Source organism: Lactuca serriola, chromosome 3, assembly GCF_051521515.1.
Source record: "Lactuca serriola cultivar US96UC23 chromosome 3, Lser_US96UC23_V15, whole genome shotgun sequence".
NCBI classification, from domain to species: domain Eukaryota; kingdom Viridiplantae; phylum Streptophyta; class Magnoliopsida; order Asterales; family Asteraceae; genus Lactuca; species Lactuca serriola.
Genome location: NC_136410.1, coordinates 118,052,220 through 118,072,406, shown reverse-complemented (window position 1 = coordinate 118,072,406; position 20,187 = coordinate 118,052,220). Strand labels below are relative to the sequence as shown.

The following is a 20,187-nucleotide window of genomic DNA, read 5'->3' as shown; positions in this document are numbered from 1 at the left end:
CTGGTACGGGAGTGACCCCGACTTGTTATGGCTGCGGTGAAGCGGGCCATTTTAAGAAGAACTGTCCGAAGGCTGCAAATGCTGGGGGAACTGGAAGGTTACTTGCTATCGGTCACAATGAAGTGGTAGCCGATCCCACGGTGGTCACGGGTACGTTTCTTCTCAACAACTCTTGTGCTTGTGTCTTATTCGATAGTGGTGCAGAAAGAAGCTTCATAAATCAAAACTTTAAACACTTACTCAAACAAACCCCTCAACCACTAAAAGAAACATTCGTTGTAGAAATGGCTAATGGGAAGAAAGAAGCTCTAATGAAATCTATATAGGTTGTACTATCACGTTAGATGATCACCCCTTTTTAATCGATCTGATACCCGTCTCAATCAAAAATTTCGATGTCATTGTTGGTATGGATTGGCTAAGCCTTCACTACGCCGACATCTTATGCTCCGAGAAAGCCATTCGCCTGAACTTTCCGAATCAAGAGACCCTATTGATATACGGAGATAAGCCAAGTACAAACCTTCGTATCATCTCTAGTATTCAGGCTCAGAAATACTTGCGCAAGGAATATCGCGCCTTTCTTGCTCACGTCGTCGACACTAACCATAAATCGAATGATCCAAAAGACATTCCTGTAGTATGCGATTTTCCTGATGTCTTCCCGGAGGATCTTCCAGGCCTACCTCCCAAACGACAGGTTGAATTCAGAATCGACCTAATCCCAGGAGCTACCCCCGTAGCTAAGTCGCCCTACCGTCTAGCGCCCGCCGAAATGCAAGAACTATCCGGTCAACTCAACGAACTGATCAGCAAGGGCTTTATAAGACCGAGCTTCTCACCTTGGGGAGCTCCGGTCTTGTTCGTGAAGAAAAAGGATGGGTCGTTTCGGATGTGCATCGATTATAGGGAACTAAATAAACTCACGATCAAAAATCGCTATCCTCTCCCTCGTATCGACGACCTATTCGACCAACTCCAAGGAGCAAGTTACTTCTCCAAGATTGATCTTAGATCGGGGTACCATCAGTTATGGGTGCTTGAGGAAGATGTTCCAAAGACAACTTTCCAAACCCACTACGGGCATTTTGAGTTCGTAGTGATGCCCTTTGGACTGACTAACGCCCCCGCAGTATTCATGGACTTGATGAATAGGGTATGTCGTCCATATCTAGATCAGTTCGTCATCGTCTTTATTGACGACATACTCGTCTACTCTCGAAGCGAGGAAGAGCACAGAAATCATTTACGATTAGTCCTGGAAACCCTGCGATCCGAGAAGTTGTATGCGAAGTTCTCTAAGTGCGAGTTTTGGATCCGGAGAGTTGAATTCTTAGGGCACGTGGTCAGTGAAGACGGAATCCACGTGGACCCCTCCAAAATCAAAGCTATTGAGAACTGGTCAGCACCAAAGATGCCTACGGAGATTCGTCAATTTCTAGGCCTTGCTGGTTACTACCGTCGGTTCATCCAAAATTTCTCTCGGATTGCGAAGCCTCTCACCACGTTAACACAGAAGGGGGTAACATTCGACTGGGAAGAGAAACAGGAGAAGGCATTTCAGACCCTGAAGCGAGCCCTATGCACCGCACCAGTATTATCCCTTCCCGAAGGGACAGAAGATTTCGTCGTATACTGTGATGCATCCAATCAGGGGCTCGGTTGTGTCTTGATGCAACGAGGCAAGGTTATCGCCTATGCCTCGAGACAGCTAAAGAACTATGAAGTGAACTACACTACTCACGACCTCGAGTTAGGAGCGGTCGTCTTCGCATTAAAAATCTGGAGACACTACTTGTATGGGACGAAGAGCATGGTGTACACTGATCATAAAAGCCTCCAACATATACTAAACCAAAAAGAACTCAACATGAGACAGCATCGATGGGTCGAGTAACTTAACGATTACGACTGTGAAATTAGATATCATCCGGGGAAAGCCAACGTAGTAGCGGACGCCCTGAGCAGAAAGGAATATTCCGGACGAAGGACCAAGTCGTTGACAATGACTATACATTCACATCTATCCACGCAGATCAAAGAGGCTCAGCTGGAAGCTTTAAAGCCCGGAAACGTGACGGGAGAATCCCTGCGCGGAATCGATAAAAATCTAGAAGTTAAGGGTGACGGAACCTATTACTTTATGGACCGAATCTGGACTCCACGCCATGGAGGTTTCAGAGATTTGGTTATGAGGGAAGCACACAACACTCGTTACTCCGTCCACCCGGGCTCAGATAAGATGTATCTGGATCTCAAAAAGCTATACTGGTGGCCGAACATGAAAGCGGAGATCGCTACCTTTGTAAGTAAGTGCCTTACTTGCGCGAAGGTCAAAGTAGAATGTCAAAAGCCATCAGGACTCCTCCAACAACCAGAAATACCAGAATGGAAGTGGGAGCGAATCACAATGGACTTTATCACCAAGCTGCCCAAGACAGCAGGTGGATTAGATACCATTTGGGTCGTCGTTGATAGGTTGACCAAGTCTGCCCACTTTCTACCCATCAAGGAGACGGACAAGATGGAAAAACTTACTAGGACTTATATAAGAGAAATAGTGCGATTGCATGGCGTCCCTATATTTATTATATCAGACAGAGATAGTAGACTCACCTCTAGATTTTGGCAATCATTACAAAAGGCACTAGGGACGAGGCTGGACATGAGTACAGCCTACCACCCGCAGACTGACGGGCAAAGTGAGAGGACGATCCAAACATTGGAAGACATGCTGCGAGCTTGTGTGATCGACTTCGGGAAATCGTGGGATACACACTTACCTCTTGTGGAGTTTTCCTACAACAATAGTTATCATACGAGCATCAAGGCAGCTCCATTTGAAGCCCTCTACGACCGGAAGTGCAGATCCCCGTTGTGCTGGGCCGAGGTGGGAGACACTCAGTTAGCTAAAGGACGAGTTCCTGACAGCGCCCTCACTGGTCCAGAGATCATTCGACAGACGACCGAGAAGATTGTACAGATACGTGAACGACTAAAAGCCGCTAGGGATCGACAGAAAAGCTACGCCGACCAACGAAGAAAACCCTTGGAATTCCAGGTGGGAGACCGGGTCCTTCTGAAGGTCTCGCCCTGGAAAGGCACGATACGCTTCGGGAAGCGTGGAAAGTTAAACCCAAGGTACATAGGGCCTTTTGAGATTCTTGCTAGAATCGGCCCTGTAGCTTACAAACTAAACTTACCCCGCGAGCTAAGTAACATACATCCTACTTTCCACGTCTCAAACATGAAGAAATGTCTGTCTGACGAGACTCTCGTGATTCCCCTCGACGAGATCAAGATCAATGAGAGCCTCAACTTTGTGGAAGAACCTGCGGAGGTTTTGGATCGTGAAGTAAAACGGACGAAACAAATCCGCATCCCAATTGTGAAGGTTCGGTGGAACGCCAAGCGAGGACCGGAATTCACTTGGGAGCGCGAGGATCAAATGAAACTCAAATATCCTCGTCTTTTTGCTTAGTAATATTGTAGTAACGTATCTGTTGTATTCTAAATTTCGGGACGAAATTCCCCTAACGGGGGGATGATGTGACAACCCCAAATCTATTCCCGTTACAAATCCCATTTTCACTAACGGAACGTGTCACTATACGTTATTTTATGTAATATTTGGAATCGTCAATATCTGAATATCTAAATTTATGCATGGCTTGATATTATCATAAGAAATATAACTCGTATGTGTTAACCCCGTTTAACCTAATAGAGTTGTATTACCTTTTCAACCACTTCACCCGGGTAAAAAGTTTTAACCCAGTTAACTTTAAACATCGGGTAGCCGTGTATCGGGTGCGATACCCGAGACATATGAAATGAGTGTACACAAAATTTGAATACTCTTTTACCACACACCCACTCTCTCTCTCTACTTTCTCTCTCTAGACTCGAAATCGACCCCGATTCCGCTAATTTCCGACTTCCAAACGTAAGTACTCATCCTCTATCTTAATCTAGTCATGCTTCATTGAATTTGGGGGCCAAAATCATAGGAATCAAGGACCAAAGAGGAGTTTACGGCCTAAGAAGCTCCTTAGGCCGTAAACCCCCAAAATCATGCCAAAGATCAAGTTTTTCCTTCCTTTAAGCTAGTATACTAATTAAGGCATATATCTAGAAGAGTTTGGACACTAAAACACAAGGATTTGTTGCTTAAAAAGGAGTTTACGGCCCAAGCTTGTGCTTAGGCCATAAACACCTCAAACACCACCATAAATCTATGTTTAAAGCCCCAAAAACTCTTCTAGGATGTTTGGTAAATTGGACTTGACTCCAAGGAACACTTAAATGCATCAAACAACTTCATTTGAACACAAAAAGAGGAGTTTACGGCCAAGGCTAAGCTTGGGCCGTAAACACCCATATTTTTGTGTCAAACAAGTCCCTAAACTACTCTAGTGCTTGAAAGGAATTTAGCTAAGGCCTTTGGAAGTGTGTTGTACCATTAAACTTCACATTTGGGAACAAAATGAAGAGTTTACGGCCAAGGATGTTCTTGGGCCGTAAACTCCCCAAAAGTTCATGCCAAATTGTCCCAAAACTCATTATAGGGCCTTCTAGGAATTATCTAAGGTGTGTGAGACCATGTTATACCATTAAAACATACATCTTGAAGGATTTATTGGAGTTTACGGCCCAAGAACAAGTCTTGGCCGTAAACTCCCCAAAAATGTCACAAATTATGATGTTTAATCCTTCCCTCTTAGTCCAAAACACATACCATTAAATTAAGGAAGTGAAATAAGGCCCTAAACATACATTTTGGAGTGTCACAAGAGTTTACGGCCAAGCCTAGGGGGCTTACGGCCGTAAACTCCCAAAGGGTGGCTTTTAGGCCATAAACTCTAAGAGAGTGAGCTCATGGACCCTCCCGTAAATCATCCATGGCCTTGTACCACTCCCGGGAACCCTTTCTAGGCCTTAAAACCCCGAAAACGATGCTAGAATGTCCAAATACTATAATGAAAAGCATAAGATGATTAACTTCTTGTAAAATACATATTTCATATGACATTAGGGTCCTAAAAGGTTCTCAAGTGGTTATTTGGTACCAAACGCTCAATCGACACTTTTACCCGATTTACCCGATTCACCCGATTTCCGCGATTTCAGGTGAGTTCATACCCCTTTAATGAACCTTTCAAATATTTTAAATGTTTTACGGGGGAGATACAAGTTGCTTATAAATGTTTATGTAAAGTTTTACAAAACAATTTCCGCATTTACAAGGATTAATCACATGTGATTCACTACCCTTAGTTCAAATCACATGTGATTTGTCCCTATGCCTTATAAACGAGTTTTACATTTTCAAACTATTTTTAAACAGTAAGCCAGATCTTAAATGTTCTTTTGGAAAAATACTTTTATTAAATCAATTTACTTATAAAATGTAACCACTCTGATATATTTATATAAGTAAGACTTTGAGGACTTAGGACCGATATCTCGCCTTATTTCCTGTTCTTGTTTGATTGTGGGCTTAGGGTAGTAGTTATCTGTCCGACTGTCGTTGATTTCTTAGTTATATAACATGTATATCAGTATGGGATACGAATATTACTTCTTTCACTTGATACTAAAGTCACTACATGTCAAGAACCATCCACACTAAGTTAACTATAATAGGTATAGTTAATGTTGTTACTACTACTGCTCGCTAAAGTCACTACACTTTACAATATAATACTCACTATTACTAGATAATAAACTAGTAAGAGAATACACTATGATCAATACTAAAAGAATACTACACTATAGCAAAGGAGAAAACACTAAACAAACAATAATACACGAACCCACTACGAGATACTCTATTCGCTATCCACTACGCCCGGAGTTTTCCAGCAGGGAGACGACTCTACATGTATAGATCTATACAGGGCAAACGCTATTACATCCCAACTGTTAATCTCAGTCCGCGCCGTGCAGGCCCAGGGATGCCACTACTTCACTATACTGTGCGTGACTGGGAAGGTCATGGGATCCTCTATTATTCTCACTATTAGTGATATACAAGGAATACTCTACAACTACTCTAAAATACTACACTAAATGTTAAACTACATCCCGAAGTAAGTAAGTATCTATCACTAAAGGAAGCTTGCACCTCTATCACTGATTTCAGGCTTAACCAATTCTATCACATTTATTATTTGGAGACTTGCCAATATACTTTACTATAAACGGTTTCAAAGAAATGAAGAATGCATACTTTTTCTGTAACAGCCCGGAATTTCAAATGTTGATATAATTATGATTTTGCGGGTGTTTTAAGAGGGGACTCGGCGAGTTGGAGCCTAGACTCGCTGAGTAGGATCGCAGACCGGGTCGCGGGTTCGCGACTGGACTCGACGAGTCCAGATATGGACTCGGCGAGTCTGCGCTGTTTGGCGAAAACCCTAACCGTTCAGGTTTGGGACGTATAAGAGGCACTTATTGGCCGTCATTGTTCATTTTAGCCTTCTAAGAAGAACCCTAAATCAATTGGGTGCATCTGGAGCAAAGTTTAAGGGCCATTGTTGATCTTGGAAGGTTTGTGGTGCAAGGAAGAGAAGGGCTTGGCTAAAGGAACAGCAAGGGAGTCACGTTCTGAGGATTTGGGGACACAGAAGGCACATTATTCAGGTAAGAATTCGAATTATGCTCTGCTATGTTGATGTGTCATGGAATTAGGGTTTATGGAACCCCTTTGTGATTAGATTAAGTGTTACCCTAGTCCCCCAAACGACTATAACCCTGTATTAGGACCTTAGAGGTCCAGAAGGTCCCATGCTTGTGTATTTCGGGACAATACTTATCTCAGGAAGCAGTTTGATCGACTGCATGGCATGGACTCGACGAGTCCGATGAACAGACTCGGCGAGTAGTTTGAAGAATAACTGGGACTCGTCGAGTTGTTCTTCAGACTCGGCGAGTTGAGTCGGGGTGGCCCCGCGATTCTTCTAGGAGGAGCTCATCGAGCAAAAAGGGGATACTCGACGTGTAGAAAAGGAATCTTAAGGAATCGGTGAGTCAAGGGCGAGTGGACTCAGAGTCGTTGAACTCGGCGAGTCTTGGGGTGACTCGGAGAGTTAGGTCGCGGGTTAAGTGAAGTTCTGAGTATGGGGACTCGGCGAGTCATAGGGTTGACTCGGCGAGTAGGGTCAGTCAGGGGTTGACTTTGACCTTGTCTTTGACCAAGGATTGACTAGTGGTTCCAGGGGTATTTTGGTAATTGTTGTTATTATTTGAGTTCAGTGCATTGGTGACTATCCAGAGGTGGAAATCGTATCAGTGATCGGAGCAGCTTGAGCTATCTGTTCAGTCGGCAGTTTCGAGGTGAGTTATCCTCACTATATCGCTAGGGTTTATGGCATCAATGCCAACCCTTTTATCGGATGGAAATCCGGGTAGTTGTCAGTTGTTATATGTTATGGGCCGGAAGGCAATACATGTTATGGGCCGGAAGGCATTACTATGTGGACCGGAAGGTCATGGCCTGGAAAGGCGTATGTATGCATTTAGTATGTTGACTGATTCATAGGGTAATGTTATGATAGTGACCGGCTAGACCGGTATCTTATTAGAGTAATGCTATGATATGTGATCTGTTGATCGACTGTTGTCTATGAACTGTTATATGATTGTTTGTTATTTTATGTATGCATTATATGCTTATGGGCCGGAAGGCGATATGTTATGGGCCGGAAGGCAATATGTTATGGGTCGGAAGGCGATTATGTTGTGTGATGGACCGGAAGGTCGGCGTGGGTAGGACCGGAAGGTTTACCCAGCAGGGACGGAAGTCCCCTGAGACACAGGGACCGGAAGGTCAGGGCCTGGAAAGGCGTATATGTGGTTGGTATTCTGGGGGTATCTCACTAAGCTTTCGGGCTTACAGTTGTGGTTTTATGTTTCAGGTTCTCAAGAGTCTGTGGCAAGGCAAAAGCGTGATCGTACCGTTCCACGCGTTGGTGTTTTATGATATGAACCTGGGAAATTACTCTGTTTAATAATGTATAGAAAACCTTTTTGCAACAATGTTAATAAAATGGGTGATTTTGAAAAGTTTTAATTGTTTTGAAATTTTGGATGTTACAAGTTGGTATCAGAGCCTTGGTTTGAGTGAATTGGGGAAACATTCGTGTGACTCCAGTCTCAAATCGAGGAGGATTTTAAAAAGAAAAATTAATATGAGAAATTAAAATGGTTTTCAAATTTAGTAAAAGGAGGACGCGGAGGTACGATCAGCCGGAGCCAGTAAGTAACCCCAAGATACCATACATGATATTTGTTTATTTAAGCTTGATAGAACAGCATGCTAGAGCTAGGCTAGGGATCTTCAGGAATTCATGATAATGTTGCCTGATATGTGATGCCTGTAGCCTAGGGTCCCTTATGGGATGTTCTCAGTGTTCCTCTAGTGGTGAGGGTTGATAGTTGTTATGCATGTTCCCTAGGGTATTATGGTAGTACTTCATACAAATATGGGTAGGTGTGGAAGGTAGTATGGGCCCGTACTACTGAAAGCACAGGACCCATACGCGTATCAGGGAAACCATGGTCTCTAGGGTAGGGTTGCGAGAGTTGGATCCCAGGATTTTGGGAAGTGTCTGGGATTGGTAAGGTGTCTTCATTATGGAGATCTCGAGGCATGATGATAGCGGATCCGGACCAGGATCGGGAGATGGAGAGCAAGTTCCGGGTGGATCAATGCCGTCGAAGGTTATCGATCGGGCGAGCACGAGCGAGCGGGATGCGAGGATTCATGAGATCCTGCGTGATGGGGTTGCTGCATTGTTCCGGGCTGAGTTGCCGGAGTTGTTTGGGTCGATCAAGACCGCCATGATTGAGTATTTCGATGAGCGATATGCGGCCCTCACAGAGACGGTTGCCGCGGCGGCTACAACGCCTGTAGCAGCGGCAAGGGGAGGAGCTAGTCGGGGTTTTCAGTATCGGGACTTCTATTATAAGAAGCCTCCCACATTCGATAGGGTTCAGGACCCGATTGTTGCCATGAGATGGTTATCAGACGTGGAGGGGTATTTCTCCACGAGTTATGCCCTGCTGACCAGAGGGTGAGGTGTTCTCTGAACCGGTTGAGGCTCGGGGCGAAGGGTTGGTGGAGATTGACCACGAGGTCATTTTCCGATGCGTAGAGGGCTGCGGTTTCAGGGAGATCAGTTAGAGAGATGTTCAGTACTCGCTATGTTCCGCAAGATGAGAGGGAGAGATTTGCTCGGGAGTTCCTTGAGCTGAAGCAGGATTCGGAGTCGGTGACTGAGATCACCAGGATGTTTATTGAGAGGGCGATGCTTTGCCCTGCGTTCGCTTCGGAGCGGGCTCAGATCTGAGTATGCTCAAGAGGGATATCAGACAGTTCGTGTCTGCGCAGAAGTGTGAGACCTTGTTGGATTTGCAGGAGGCCGCCATGTGGCGTGAGTTAGAGGTTGAGTTGCAGTTGTGTGAGCTGAGGCAGGCCCCGATGCAGTCGCAGTCGGCGCCGAAACGGTCCAGGACCGTAGACGTTAGAATGGGGGATCGGAGCGGTCACACTTGTGGGAAGTGTGGGAGGGATGGCACCGGAGCTTGTTGGTCCGGTGGTGCATACCGCAAGTACGGAAAGGAGGGGCACGATGCACGGGATTGTCGGCAGTCAGTGCCAATTCGGGATTTGAGGATTTGTTATCAGTGTCGGCAGGTTGAACATTTGAGGGTCAACTGTCCACAGCTTTCTGCAGGACCGGTGCAGGCTCTAGCACCGGCCACCTCGAGGAGTTCAGGAGGAGGACAGGACGGAGCGGAGCCCTAAGGGCTCAGGGTCGTACTTATCGGCTTGCGGCAGAGGGAGACGGAGCAGTGCCGGAGGCAGCTGCGGGTATGAGGCTTTCTTGATGTCTTGATTGCCTTGCGTTGATTGTGGTGTATTGTTCGTACTGGTATCTTGTGTGGATTTCGATGCGGTATTCGTTATTTCGCGGGTTGGGCATGGTTATGGATTGGTGCTTCAGGTTTTCGCTTTGGCAATCGTTGTTCCCTGATGGGTTGGTATGGTTATAGTTTGGTGTTTTGGTGCCGGTAGCCTCGTGCGGTTTTCGAGGTGGTATTCATCCTTTGGCAGGTTGTGGGTTTGGTTACGGGTTATTGTTGGGAATTCCGTTGGTTATCGTTCGTGAGGGTTGTTAGTGGAGGTGCGGCACTGGGGTGAATGTCGGGTAGCATCTGCAGTCGTAGAGTGGGTGATTGAAAGACCGGATTCTTTTGAGTGGGTTGATCAGGGAGGAGATATGTTTTGCTGAGGGTTGCTTATGCTCGTGGGAAGCAGTTAGTGTGTAAATGTTCTCTTTGTGCAGGATTGTTCTGAGAGGTCGTTGATGACGATCGGTGGAAGTTAGTCAGTGCTTTAGTGGGGGAGAATTGGAGAATTCTTCGGGGGGGATCGATGAGTATGTGAGGGTGCTTAGCTGTTGGGATTCAGCAGTGTTTGTCAGCTCAGAGTATAGGCCGACGAGAGCGAGTGTCGGGTATGCGGGGCGGAATACAGACCTAGGGCATTTGATTGTGGAGGCCTGAGAGAAGGCCGAGATCAAGCTTGAGTAAGTAACCGGGGTTATGTGATCAGAGCATTTGTATGTTTGAGGTACGTGATGGGTTGTATTGCATTAATCCCATGGGGTTATGTTGTGCATGTTTCTAGAGCTAGAACCGGAAGGTTCCCAGAGTTAGAACCTGAGGGTTCGCAGAGTTTGGGTGTACGGACCCACAGAGAGATAGCCTCGAGTGGCTAATATGTGTTATGAGAGTCGGTCCAGTCATGCTGGAGACTCTGTTGGTATTGATGGATCAGTTTGAGATTTCGGATTGTGTGTGTTGCAATGTGAATGCATTGGAAGGTCTGGCCCCGGGTTAGTGATCTTGTTTAGCTGAGGCAGTGATTTTGATGAGTGGAGAGAGTGCATGGGATTGAGAGCCCCTGCAATGAGAACCAGAGTATGTGAATAGCGGTTACACAAAAAGGGTGGTGTCGCTTGGGGCAAGCACCGTGGCGCCGGTTGGAGTGGCATTATGGCCAAGAGGGTCCCTTGGAAGGAAAAGGGAAAGGTGTGTAACTCCGAAGGGGAGTGCAAGTTCACAAGAATGAAAGCTGCAGAGCAGAGTTATGGTTAGAGTATTTCGAGTATGGCTTTGAGCATCGTGTTCGCGGCAGCGAAGTAGGAACCCATCCGGGTTGGAAATGTCTGTTGAGGCTCAGAAGGAATGCAGGGGGAGAGAGAATCTTAAATTCTCCGTGTGATTCTGATCAGAGTGTAGGATGGATGTAATGGTTCATCTTGGGAGATGTTCGAGGATAGCATCAGTGTATCGGGTCTTCCAACCTGCGGGTGTTGGGACTAGTTCAGTAGGTGTATGTGATGGCAAGAGGAGAACTTGTGAGAGTTGCTCTGAGAGTGAGAATGGATCTCTCAGTCGGTCCGGGATGGACAAAGTGGGCTTTGGATCGGGGATCCGGTGGGTCATGGTTTCCTAACCCTTATGGGTCGAGTGATTGTTAAGATTTAGAGCAGAGTTACATCTTGGGTAATTGTCGGTTACAGAGAGCGATGGACAGTACAGAGATCGGGTTTCAGTCGACAGAGCAGATTCAGCAGATGAGACAGAGGTTATTGACCGCCCAGAGCCGACAGGAAAAGTTATGCAGACAGCCACCGATCCGAGCTTGAGTTTCAGGTCGGCGACTTCGTACTCCCGAAGGCCTCTCTTTGGAGAGGAGTGATTCGATTCAAGAAGAGGGGCAAGTTGGGCCCCCGGTACATTGGGCCATTTCGGGTGATTGCAAGGACAGGCCGGGTAGCCTATCGATTGGAGTTGCCAGCGGAGTGGGGACAGATCCACGACACCTTTCATGTGTCGCAATTGAGGAAGTGCTTAGCTGATGAGTCGGCAGAGGTCCCATTAGAAGACATTCAGGTGGATGCGGGCCTGAATTATGCTGAGAGACCAGTGGTCATCAGAAATCGGAAGATCGAGGCTATGAGGTATAAGGAGATACCTCTAGTGTTAGTTCGGTGGCAACACCGGGGGGGGGGGGGGGGATCGGAAATGACCGGTGAGCTGGAACGTGAGATGCGGGAGCAGCATCCGGAGCTATTTTCAGAGTGAGACTTCGAGGGCGAAGTCTAGTGCTAGTGGGGGAGAGTTGTAACAGCCCGGAATTTCAAATGTTGATATAATTATGATTTTGGGGGTGTTTTAAGAGGGGACTCGGCGAGTTGGAGCCTAGACTCGCCGAGTAGGATCGAAGACCGGGTCGCGGGTTCGCGACTGGACTCGACGAGTCCAGATATGGACTCGGCGAGTCTGCGTTGTTTGGCGAAAACCCTAACCGTTCAGGTTTGGGACGTATAAGAGGCACTTATTGGCCGTCATTGTTCATTTTAGCCTTCTGAGAAGAACCCTAAATCGATTGGGTGCATCTGGAGCAAAGTTTAAGGGCCATTGTTGATCTTGGAAGGTTTGTGGTGCAAGGAAGAGAAGGGCTTGGCTAAAGGAACAGCAAGGGAGTCACGTTCTGAGGATTTGGGGACACAGAGGGCACATTATTCAGGTAAGAATTCGAATTATGCTCTGCTATGTTGATGTGTCATGGAATTAGGGTTTATGGAACCCCTTTGTGATTAGATTAAGTGTTACCCTAGTCCCCCAAACGACTATAACCCTGTATTAGGACCTTAGAGGTCCAGAAGGTCCCATGCTTGTGTATTTCGGGACAATACTTATCTCAGGAAGCAGTTTGATCGACTGCATGGCATGGACTCGACGAGTCCGATGAACAGACTCGGCGAGTAGTTTGAAGAATAACTGGGACTCGTCGAGTTGTTCTTCAGACTCAGCGAGTTGAGTCGGGGTGGCCCCGCGATTCTTCCAGGAGGAACTCGTCGAGCAAAAAAGGGATACTCGACGTGTAGAAAAGGAATCTTAAGGAATCGGTGAGTCAAGGGCGAGTGGACTCAGAGTCGTTGAACTCGGCGAGTCTTGGGGTGACTAGGCGAGTTAGGTCGCGGGTTAAGTGAAGTTCTGAGTATGGGGACTCGGCGAGTCATAGGGTTGACTCGGCGAGTAGGGTCAGTCAGGGGTTGACTTTGACCTTGTCTTTGACCAAGGATTGACCAGTGGTTCCTGGGGTATTTTGGTAATTGTTGTTATTGTTTGAGCTCAGTGCATTGGTGACTATCCAGAGGTGGAAATCGTATCAGTGATCGGAGCAGCTTGAGCTATCTGTTCAGTCGGCAGTTTCGAGGTGAGTTATCCTCACTATATCGCTAGGGTTTATGGCATCAATGCCAACCCTTTTATCGGATGGAAATCCGGGTAGTTGTCAGTTGTTATATGTTGTGGGCCAGAAGGCAATACATGTTATGGGCCGGAAGGCATTACTATGTGGACCGGAAGGTCATGGCCTGGAAAGGCGTATGTATGCATTTAGTATGTTGACTGATTCATAGGGTAATGTTATGATAGTGACCGGCTAGACCGGTATCTTATTAGAGTAATGCTATGATATGTGATCTGTTGATCGACTGTTGTCTATGAACTGTTATATGATTGTTTGTTATTTTATGTATGCATTATATGCTTATGGGCTGGAAGGCGATATGTTATGGGCCGGAAGGCAATATGTTATGGGCCGGAAGGCGATTATGTTGTGTGATGGACCGGAAGGTCGGCGTGGGTAGGACCGGAAGGATTACCCAGCAGGGACGGAAGTCCCCTGAGACACAGGGACCGGAAGGTCAGGGCCTGGAAAGGCGTATATGTGGTTGGTATTCTGGGGGTATCTCACTAAGCTTTCGGGCTTACAGTTATGGTTTTATGTTTCAGGTTCTCAAGAGTCTGTGGCAAGGCAAAGGCGTGATCGTACCGTTCCACGCGTTGGTGTTTTATGATATGAACCTGGGAAATTACTCTGTTTAATAATGTATAGAAAACCTTTTTGCAACAATGTTAATAAAATGGGTGATTTTGAAAAGTTTTAATTGTTTTGAAATTTTGGATGTTACATTTTCACAGATTGTCACTTAAAATGTATTTCCTGGAAAAATATGGGATTTTTCTAAGTTTCTACTACTTATGAATATAAATGATACATTTTTCGCACTAATGCTTTGTTTACAAAAACTCACACTAAACTCTTATGAACTCACCAGCTTTATGCTGATAATCGTTTTCAAAATAACTTGTATCTTCAGGTCAAAGATAGACAGGTACAGACGCGGCATTTTTTGAGAAGGTGGAGCACACAAGACCCATCTCTTATTTTTGATTTACTTTTGGGTGATTGTTAAACATTACAAAACACACTTGTAATTAAATTCACTATGTAATGCTATGGTTGTATGTTTCTTGTTTCTACTATTATGCAATTGTGATGATACTGTTCACTACGTCATCCACCCCGAAACGTATTCCGCCGTTATCGGTTTTGGGGTGTGACACACCGCGACAAACTCTGCAGAAGTGAAATGCGCTGTCACGAACTTCCACCAGTCCTTCGCTCCCAAGCGAAGCTGGTTCAGTGGGAACCGTACCCTCAAGTGCTCCGGACATGAACATGTGTAGAAGCACCCCTAAATGTCAGAGATCCACCTCATCGCAGCTATCGGATCCTGAGTCCCATCAAACTTCTGTGGCTTTGTGTTGCTGAACTCTCGGAACAAGAACGAGTCACCCCCCTGCGGCCTGGCAGCAGCAACGGCTGCGGTGGCCGAAGCAACAGTAACATTAGTAAGAGCAGCATACCGCACTTCAAAAGTATCAATCTGAGTGGTCTTGATAGATCCAAACATCTTCGGTATCTCATCTCGGATGCCCGCAGCCACCTCCTCATGAATCATCCTGCGGATCTCCTTATCACTGACGTTGCTACTCTCAGGCGTGTGGCGTGTCCCAACCATGATGACTCTGAAATATAACATAAAAATATCAGAGGCTCGCTCGAGTGTACTCACATTCGATAACTCAACCCTACTTGCTCCCTAGTACCCTAAGGATTCTTACTTGGACTACGCACTGATCCGGTGTCTTCAGTAGTACGGGCCCTATACTACCGTCCACACCGCATCAATATTCACGCCAAGTCCTCCTCCTAGGATCCCAAATCACAAGTACTCTAAATTTGCTATTCACATGCTACTCTCCAGCAGACCTCTCGTAATCTCCTCGCTGTTACATACTCACTCTCAGGCGTCTCACAGCAGCAGTAATCTCCTAGGCTAAGGCATCACAAATCAGGCCACTCTAGTCCTAATATGAGTACCTAGCCTACTCGAGTATGCATAACATATCATATCGTAGCTCATAACACATAATGTAAAGGTATTTTGGGAAATCACCGTTCGGGCGCTGGCTGACCGTACACAATACTCTATTCTGCTCGTTTCAAAACCTTTTACTCTTTTCGGAAATACTGTTTTATTGTGAATATTTTTTTCAAATCCTCATCTTGAGCTCAGATACGCTCGAAGGTGTATCCGAATCCCTCAAACCACGGCTCTGATACCAACTTGTAAGGACGTAAATTTCAAAACAAATTTTCATTTTTTGAATAATATAAATATCAATTAACATTCTCAAATTTCATGTTCAACAATTGCCACCAAAATAAAACATATCCCAAGATCACAAATAAAGTCCTCTGTCTTCGTGTACAGATCATGTCGGCACCTTCCCGCGATCGTCACTGGTACGTGAAACACATAACACATAACATTGTAAGCATAAACGCTTAGTGAGTTCCCCAAAATACCACATACAACACATATTAGCCACTCGAGACTATAACTTTGTATGACCGTCTGGTCAAAGTGTCTTAGTGGGACCCTCCAGTCCCATAACTCTGTGGACCCTCTGGTCCTAACTCTATAAACACTGAATCACACATAGCACAGGATCACATAGATATCACATCATATAATAGGATACAACATTCACTATCACATAACTCTAATTACCACTCTAGGTAAAGTATAGTGAGAAGACTCACCTCGGGTAACCTGATAAATCTCGAACTCGGTAATACTGGTCTAGACTCCTCCTAATCACACGGAACAATTACTCTAATCAATACAACTTTCACAGGCTAGACTAATCCCTCTCTAAGATCTCTCAAGAAGGGTAAAAGACCATTTTACCCCTCTTATGGCTCAAAAATCCAATCATTGTCTAAACCCTAAAATTCAACAAAAGTCAACCCTACGGGTTACGCTGCGCATACCAAAACTGTACGTTGGGCGTACCCGGCGACTTCACAGAATCGTGGTCTTAAACGGTTAATACATATACTCAAACTTCATATCTGACTGCTCTAAGGTCATGTAACATCCATAAATTTTATGCCTAATTTAAACTTTTTCAATCATAAATAAAACCCCAATAGTATTGTTTACAAAAATGTTTTCAAATCATTATTCAATCAGAGTGTCCCAAAAGTCAGATCATCAGGAAGAGGAGCGGTACGGTCACGTCTTCACCTTGCCATGATCTCCCGAAGTACCTGAACAATAACTGTAAACTGTAATCCCGAGGGCTTAGTGAGCTACCCCGAAAATACCAATACCACACTAATAATATCATATCAGTAATAATCAATCAATCAATATGCATACTGGGCCATCGGCTTAACTGGACCGCCATATAGGGCCTATAGTCTAACTGAATCTATACTGAGCCTTCGGCATCACTGGGCCGCCGTGTGGGCCTACAGTTTCCCTGGACCGCTCATAGGGTATGTTGGCCTTTAGCACAAAGCAGGACCGCCTCAACCCAACCAACAAGCAAGTAATCACGTGCACATAACTAACATATACTGGCATATACAGACATCAAATATATTTATCTTACGGATCATCAATCATAACAATCTCTCATGACTAGAGCACAGGCCCAACAGCCCACTAACATACCAATCCCTAAGGATCACAAAACATAACATACTGTCTGTCCTGATTTCGATCTATCAGATCATAATCGCATATATCATATCATAACCATAACAACTACAGGGCCGGCCTTGGTGCCTTAGACCCTTTTGATACAGTGAGGATAACTCACCTCGCAGATGTCGACTCGGTAGATAAATCCCAACTCTCGGATCACTTGCCAAAGACTCCACCACCTATTACCATAGTATGAATATACTCATAAGTCCTCAACCTCACAAGGTACTCCATAAACTAGCTAGACAATCCCTGGTCAAAGTCCAAGTCCTCAGTCAAGGTCAACAGCCCATGTTGACCTTAACTCGCCGAGTACCCTCGGCTACTCGTTGAGTTCCTTGAAGTTCTTTCCCACTCGCCGAGTCACCGGGGTGACTCGTCGAGTTCCTACAATTTCGATCGAAACCCTAAGACCACCCTTCGAGTTTCCTTCTGGTAACACGAAGGATACACACGCATTCATAACTTGGGGAAAACTCATCTGACTCGTCGAGTTGTTCATACAACTCGTCGAGTCTATGTCAATCTTCATCGGACTCGCCGAGTTGTTCATTTAACTCGTCGAGTTCATGGCCATCTTCATGTGACTCTTTGAGTCAACCTTGCGACTCGACGAGTTCCTTTAGTCCTTAAACCATACAGACTCATTTAAGCCATGCAATGGCTCTAAATTACAGATACAAGCTTCTAGGGCATGCTTTTCATGTAAAGTTGCAGGCTTTACATGAATGCATGACTAAAAGGCTCATAATGCCAAATCTAAGCTCTTAATGGGGTTTCATGCACAAGGAGGGCCTCATCCACGACCAAAACAGAAACTTGATGATTCTAGAACTTGAGAAGGGTCCAGATCTGAAGTTACAACTTCAGATCTAGCCCATAGCTCACCAAGTTGACTCCAAAAATCCATAAAACCCTAAAACTAACCACAAAGAGATCTAGAAGAGAAGGGGAGTAAAGATTGTGACTTGATACCTCCAAAAGATGCTAGCTAAGGTAAGTTCTGTTTCCCACACCTTCCTTGCTTCAACCCCTTTGCTTTTAAAGCTTTTACCTCCTAGCCAACCTTGTTTCCAAGGCTTAAAACATACCAAAAAAAAGTACCACACGAATTAGGGTTTTACTGAGCTCTCACAGACTGTAAAGAGGCCAAAGGAGGCTTAGGCCTCCTTAAATTGGGTGCAAAACCCTGAGATTTAGGGTTTCCTCTGCCAGCTCCTACTCGTCTAGTCCCTCCCTGGACTCGGTGAGTGGGACACTAACCACGCGATCCCACCCCGCTGCTACTCGGCGAGTAAGGCAACCAACTCGTCGAGTAGGACTTAAAACCATAGAAACTTTTATTTAAATCCACACCTGAGAATCGGGGCGTTACAATTCTCCCCCACTTGAACTAGACTTTGCCCTCGAAGTCCCTTGAAATAAAAAAATGTCGGGTAATGCTCGCGCATCTCCGCCTCCGACTCCCATGTCCACTCGGATCCCCTTCGATGTTCCCATTGCATCTTCACCAAAGGTATTTCCTTTTTCCGAAGAATATTCGTCTTCCTTTCCAAAATGGCCACCGGCCTCTCCACATAATTCAGGCACTCATCGACCTAAATGTCGTCCAATGATACTACTGCCTCCTGATCCATAATGCACTTTCGCAACTACGAAACATGGAACACGCTATGGATCCGGCTAAGCTCCTTCGGGAGCTCGAGCCTATAAGCCACCTTGCCAACCTTGGAAATGATCTTAAATGGCCCAACATAACAGGGACCCAATTTTCCCCTCTTCCTGAAGTGAATCACACCCTTCCAAGGTGAGTCCTTCAGAAGTACCATGTCACCCACCTGAAATTCCAACTCAGATCGACGTCTGTCGGCATAACTCCTCTACTGACTCTGAGCAGTCTACAAACGCTATCTAATCTGCTGTATCTTTTCGGTAGTTTGCAGAACTACCTCTGTCCGCCCCATCACCTTGTGCCCAATCTCACCTGAGCAGACTGGGGTTCTACACTTCTGACCATACAACAGCTCGAAAGGTGGGGCACAAATACTGGAATGATAGTTGTTGTTGTAGGCGAACTATGAAAGCGGTAGGTGGGAATCCCAACTCCTACCAAAGTTAATGACGCACACCCTCAACATATCCTCGAGGGTCTGGATGGTCCGCTCACTCTGCCCATCGGTCTGCGGATGGAATGTTGTATTAAAATGCAGTCGCGTACCCAATTCCTCATGGAACTTCTGCTAAAAATGGGAAGTAAACCTGACATCCCGATCGGAAAAGATAGAAACTGGAACCCCATGGTGAGAGACAATCTCACTGACATACATGTCAGCCAATTTCTCAGCCGACGAACTCTCCCGTATGGCCAAGAAATGGGCACTCTTGGTCAACCGATCCATGATGAACCATATAACATCAAACCCCTTCGCCGTCCTAGGCAGCTTCGTAATGAAATCCATCGTGATCTGCTCCCATTTCCACATGGAAATCTCCAGAGGCTGTAGCTTACCATGCGGCCTTTGATGCTCAGCCTTGACCATCCTACAGGTCAACCACCTCTCAACATACCCATCGATTTTTCGCTTCATTCCGGGCCACCAGTAACTCAAACTCAAATCACGATAAATCTTGGTGGCCCCCGGATGAATAGAAAGTTGAGACTTATGAGCCTCCTCCATCACTGTCTGTCGAACCCCGCCGGACATCGGAACCCAAACCCGACCGTATTGGGTCAACAACCCGTGGTTGTCTTGAACAAACCGGGCACTCTCGCCCTTAATTCTCTCCCACTTCGAGTTCTCCGGTCTCGTACCCTCAACCTGAGTATCCCTAATCAAGCTCACAAGCGGGGACTCCATCGCTATCTGCCTACACCTTGCTGGGGTAGAAGACCCAGCTGACTTGCGGCTTAAAGCATCCGCAACCACATTCTCTTTACCAGGATGGTAAAGGATCTCACAAACATAGTCCTTGACCACATCCAGCCACCTGCACTGCCTCATGTTCAGTTTTGGATGATCCATAATGTGTCTCAAACTCTTGTGATCTGTATATATAGTGCAACGGACACTATACAGATAATGCCTCCAAATCTTGAGAGCGAAAATCACCGCTCCCAACTCAAGATCGTGCGTAGGGTATCTCGTCTTATGCAGCTTCAGTTTCTGCGATGCATAAGCTAGCACTCGTCCCCTCT

General features: G+C 45.8%; 1 long non-coding RNA gene across 1 annotated transcript; it reads right to left on the bottom strand.

Annotated features, from left to right (window-relative positions):
* Window positions 1–16,506: 16,506 nt before the first annotated feature.
* LOC145094640 (uncharacterized) lies at window positions 16,507–18,049 on the bottom strand. Its single transcript, XR_013703457.1, has 3 exons — window positions 17,967–18,049; window positions 17,107–17,170; window positions 16,507–16,549 (listed from the first exon to the last, which is right to left on the bottom strand). It is a non-coding gene; the product is annotated as an uncharacterized LOC145094640 (long non-coding RNA).
* Between the last annotated feature and the right edge of the window lie 2,138 nt (window positions 18,050–20,187).